Source organism: Tachysurus fulvidraco, chromosome 8 (genome assembly GCF_022655615.1).
Source record: "Tachysurus fulvidraco isolate hzauxx_2018 chromosome 8, HZAU_PFXX_2.0, whole genome shotgun sequence".
In the NCBI taxonomy this organism is placed as follows: domain Eukaryota; kingdom Metazoa; phylum Chordata; class Actinopteri; order Siluriformes; family Bagridae; genus Tachysurus; species Tachysurus fulvidraco.
The window spans coordinates 26,189,083-26,195,124 of record NC_062525.1 but is presented as its reverse complement, the minus strand read 5'-3'; positions in this window follow the sequence as shown (position 1 = coordinate 26,195,124).

Below are 6,042 nucleotides of genomic sequence, written 5' to 3'. Positions count from 1 at the left end.
GTTTAAATATCGCATAGCGATTGGTCGGTATATTGTGTTTACGCACATATCGTATAGCAATTGTCTTGTTCAATAAATGTGTCATTGTGTTTGACAGTAAAGTGCCGTGACAACGATATAAGGGTCAAATTTAAACCCATTTATTCCCTTTAATGTGTAGAAAGAATATTTTACATTCCTTTTATATAATTCAGGGACAGTTTGTGGAAGATGACAAAGAGTTCAAGGTGACAGATTTCAAATTCTCCAGATCTCAATCCGATCAAAGATCTGTGTATGTGTTGGACAAACAAGTCTGACCCAAGTCCGATCCATGATGGTGCAAACTCACAACAGGACTTAAAGGATCTGCTGCTAAGATCTTGGTGCCAGATTCCACAGGACACCACCCTCACAAAGTTACAACATAAAAACATATAATCTACAGGCACAGGACATCTAGACACAATGAAAACCACATACACAAGAGAATAAAGAAAAAACTAAACAAACAGAAAACATATAGAAAATAAATTATATAATCTATCAAAGAAAATGAACACATACCTAAAGAAACAAAATTAATCACATAAATAAATAAATAAATAAATAAATAAATAAATAAATAAACAAACAAACAAACACATGTAAACAAAGTAAAACACAAATATCACAACATACTGAAGCATAATAGCACACAGCATAGACACAAAATACAAAATAACTCGTAGTATTCACAAAAGTACACATCATACAGAATACATATACAGTATAACATACAGCATACACAAAAATTATAAACTCTTTTACAGTTAGAAAATAAATAAACTCATACATTATTCTAACCAACACATAGTACACATTAACCAAATGAACACAGCATTTAGAACAATATAAACACACCACTGACACGTCATCAGAATCAGCATCACAATAAAAGTCCCAGAACGCAGCATGGCTTACAGACATGATCGTCAACTACATTCCCCAACACTCACATATTGCACAGCATCACACTGAATTAACACATGTACACATTCATGTTTAGAGTATTTAAGGACTCCTAGCTCACAGTCTCACTCTCAGACTCTGGCCATTTTGTTGACAGTCTGGTTTTGATCTACTTTTTTGGTTCTCCTGTTTTTATTCTTTTTCCCTGACTCATTTTCTTACGACTTGGATTTGTCTGGAAGCTTTTAAAAATATAGTCTTGTTTACCTGCATTTGTGCAGAGCCATCTCATTGGAGAACAGCAGCAGCTCTCTCAGCTCCACATCATGATCACCTGCACACCAGCTTCCCATGGTGACAGTCTCTCTATCGGCTGCTCTGTGATCCATGATCCCTGATCATGCACATGATCGCAGTTTCTGTGGAGGCTTCATGACACAGGTGGCTCACGCCATGTAACCTTGTTTAGTGGACAATCAGTAAAGAGACAGAGCATAATTTAACATATCAAAAAGACAATGAAATTGTACATCTGCCAATCAATCTCATCTGCATCCATAGGCTGCTTTTTGTTGGAGAAGAAACTGGGTGGCATGTGACTCTGCATGACTTAACAGAGACCGAATCAAGTCACAATCAAACACCATTATCCAATGCCACTGGTCCCCTCTGCTCTGGATAGCTAAGGGAAGCCCTCACCTTCAAGTTTGAGCTACACACTTGGTGTGTATCCACAGGGATGATGAATGGAAAATGGCCTTTAGCACCACCTCTGGTCACCTTGAGTACTGCGTTATGGAATATCTTACTGCATTAATACTGCATCTTCAGTATTCATTAGTATCTTTTATAACTGATTTTCTGCAAATTACTTTATAGCATACTTTTACTATATCCTGATTTGCCCTATTTATCCAAGTAAAGAAAAATTATATTACCATTTCATGTATTTACATTTACATTTACAGCATTTGGCAGATGCCCTTATCCAGAGTGACGTACATAAGTGCTTAAATCTCTAACATTGGAAACATTAATGCTGGTTCACTGGGTTACAGACTTAAGATAATGAGTTTAAAACATTGTTCAAATACAATGAAAAAGTTTCAAAGGATTTTTTTTTTAATAAATGCAAAAGATATTGAAAGAAGTGCTGATTGAAGTGTTTCCTGAATAAGTAGGTCTTCAACCTCCATTTTAGAAAATAGCCAGTGACTCAGCTGTCCGGACCTTTAGGGGAAGTTCATCCCACCACCTTGGTGCAAGATCAGAACAGAGTCTTGTAGTAAACCTACCTCTTACCCTGAGAGATGGTGGGACCAGTGGGGCAGTGCTGTAGATCTGAGGGTGTGAGGTGCAGTGTGAGGAGTGATGAGGGCTTTGAGGTAAGAGGGAGATGGTCTGTTTTTGGCTTTGTAGGCCAGCATCAGAGTTTTGAATCTGATGCATGCAGCTACAGGAAGCCAGTGGAGGAGCACCATAGAGAAGAAACCGACATGAGCGAGTCACATTAGCAACATGAGAGGAAAAGGACAGTTTGTCCATGTTTACCCCAAGGTTGTGAGCTGTGGCTGAAGGGGAGATCAGATCGCTGTGCAAGGATATAGCAAGATCGTGACCTGGGGATGAATCACCTGGGATGAACAGCAGTTCAGTTTTGCTAGGATTGAGCTTGATATTTCTGCCAGACATGCTGAGATCCGATCAGAAGCTGTGGTATCTGCGGGGGGTAAAGAGAAGATAAGTTGTGTATCATCAGCATAGCAGTGGTAAGAGAACCCATGTGAGGAAATAACTTCCCCAAGAGAGTGAGTATACAGGGAGAAAAGAAGAGGACCAATTACTGAGCCCTGTGGGATGCCAGTGGAGAGCCTGCGTGGAGCAGATGTCACTCCCCTCCATGTTACCTGATATGAGCGTCCTTCCAGGTAGGAAGCGAACCATTCCCAAGCTGATCCGCAAATCCCAAGACTCCTGAGGGTGGATAAGAGAGTCTTGTGGTTGACCGTATCAAACGCTGCTGAAAGGTCAAGGAGGATAAGGACGGATGACATTTTGGCTGATCTAGCAGCATGTAGCTTCTCAGAGACATCTAAAAGGTCTGTCTCTGTGGACTGAGCTGCTTTAAAGACAGACTATTGGGATCTTGGAGGTTGTTCTGTGAGAGACAGACAGACAAACGATTATAGACAATGTGTTCAACAATTTTTGAAAGTCTGTAGTTACTGATGTCTGATGGATCCAGAGCAGGTTTCTTTAGGATGGGAATAACATTTACTCTCTTGAAAGTAGTTGGTACCTGACCAGATGCTATTGATCTATTGATGATAGTGGGAATGAAGGGCAGAAGGTCTTGTGAGATGGTCTGGAGCATAGTGGAAGGGAGTGGATCCAATGGGCAGGTGGTAGGATTGCAGGACTGTATGAGATGTAAAATTTCTTCTGCTGCCACAGTTGAAATGGGTTAGGGTTAGGGTTAGGGAAATGTGACAACGAAGGTGTAGGGGAATCCAAAAGCTTCAAGCTTTTCCTTGAAGAAGGAAGTCTTGGCAAAAGTCATGTCTGAGGAGAACTTTTCCAGAAGTGTTCGGTAAGAATCAAGATCTGCATCAAGTTGGGATTTCTTCCACTTTCTCTCTTTGATCTTAGCTCTCTTTGATTGTTGTGCAGCAAAGCCAAGGAGCAGAAGAAGAAGTTTTCTTGGGTTTAGTAGACAGAAGGCAGAGAAAGTCCATAGTTGAGGAAAGAGATGAGAGAAAGTATCTGTGGCTGAGTCCAAGGGTAGTGAGGAAAAAGACTCAGTATCAGGAGGAGAAGAAAGAGTGCCAGAAGCTACAGAAGAATTCTTCCACCTTAGAAATATCACCAAGCTGAGAAACATCCTGTCTGTATCTGATGCTGAGAAGCTAGTTGATGCCTTCATGACCTCTAGACTGGACTATTGTAATGCATTACTAGGTGGTTGTCCTGCATCTTTAATAAATAGGTTACAGTTAGTCCTAGGGTTAGGAGTTAGCATGCACTAGTACATCAGACCTTTTTTATGAACAGCAGATATGTTAATCCCTGTCCACCGCTTCTCTCTTTGTACCCATCCCGAGGCATCCAGACACTGTACCGGCTCCCAACGTCCTCTGTGGGACGAAGCCTTTGGACGTCCACTGAGCCGAGGCCGACTCTAAGAATCCTGAGACATCTCCAGTTAGACTCTGTGGTACTCAGGAGATCAGAAGTCCATGATCCTTACACCAATACAACATTTAACTGACTGTATATTACAATCACACCCCCAGTGTCACCCATATGAGGATGGGTTCCCCCTTGAGTCCGGTTCCTCTCAAGGTTTCTTCCTTTACCAATTTAAGGCAGTTTTTCCTTGCCACTGCTGCCTGAGTCACCTCAGACTTGCTCATAGGGGAATAAATACATACACACTGTGAACTATATACAACTAATAATAATCTAGAATTTTTATTCTGTTAATTCTTATTTCTTTTATTATTCGTTATTTCCTTTATCATTAATTATGTTTACCTTCTGCTCTGTGTTTATGTTCTGTAAAGCTGCTTTGAGACAATGTCTATTGTAAAAAGCGCTATACAAATAAACTTGTATTGAATTGAATTGAATTTATAAAATATTTTATTTTTATTTATTATATTGAATGCAAACAAAACACATAGCAAATAGAAAGAAACAGTAGTGTCTTGTTTTAATAATTAATGTGTATTTCTATTTAAAATGCACTTTAATCATGCTCTTGATAAAGAGCCAGTTGTGGCTTTGCTGGATAATCTTATAATTCATGGGAATTTCTTTTCATGATTTCCATTCTAACACTAAACACAAGTGCTGGAGCTGCAGACAGCCTTGCAGTGGAGCTTTGTGAATAACCTAGCACACTTGTTGTAAAAGACCCATTATTGTGTGTCAACTATTTAATTTAATTTGAAAAGGTTCATTTACACAAGGTGGGAATTCCATGCCTTTTTGTTAGAGGTAAAAATGCAATTACATCTTTTCACACAAAGACTGTTTAATATTTAAATAATACCTCATTAAGCAGAGGTGCTACCGACAAGGATGTTACAGCAACCCCACCTGCAATGAACCAGTTGTAAAAAAAATGCACGCTGCTATTTTGCTGCATATTGTCAGTCGAGTGGGCGGTGTAGGAAAAATAGTCAGGAATATAACGCGACGTGTTAAATTGCACTAGCCAATTTGATCTGGTGTTGATTTGCTATTCTGCTTGCAGCAGAGTGTCTTCATGACCAGACAGGTGCAGTTTAACAGCTGTCTCAGGAGCACTATGATTTGTGATTCTATCAGCAGCAGGGTATCTTTCTCCATCTATTGCTCTGACCTGAAGGAGACACAGGGCTGATTGCCAGTGGACATGCTTTACATACAACAGCACCCCCACTCCCACTTTATTCCAATCACGGCACAGCCCTTAGGAGCAATAAACCTACAAAGAGAGAGTGCACATGTGCACATGGCAAGTGATGGATTTTTCTCAAACACTCAAGGAAAAGAAAATGCATTTATTTCTTTTACCTTTATGAATATTTTGAATAAATTGCATATTGTTACCTTTTATAATGATTGGTAAAATGTTATGATAAAGTAAATTTTTTTTGAAGAAATTTAACACTTTCATTTAAATACCATTAAACTATTTAACCCTCATATATAATTTATATAAATATATATATTTCCCCTATTAAGGCTTAAAAAACTTTTTTATGAGGCAGTTTCTAAATACAGAATTTCTCTAGATCCTCATACTGTAGGATGTCAGCTGCCTGATGTGGCCATGTCAAAATCATTATTGCGAGGTCACAGAATCATTTTAGAGTAGATATAGATGCATGTTTTGGATCATAAGTCTGACAGAAGATCCAAAGTTTGAGTTCTTGGCAGAGGCAGACTTTAAAATCTGCTCATATATCATAGAGTCACGCATCTCAAGTATTCTAACAAGGTTCCTAGGGCCTTTGGAGGAAAAACATTGCCCAAGATATCAGAAATATTCCAGCATAATGAAGATTAAGATCTTTTCTGTATAACATTCCACTTTATAAACCAAAGCCACTTAGCGTGTTGTGG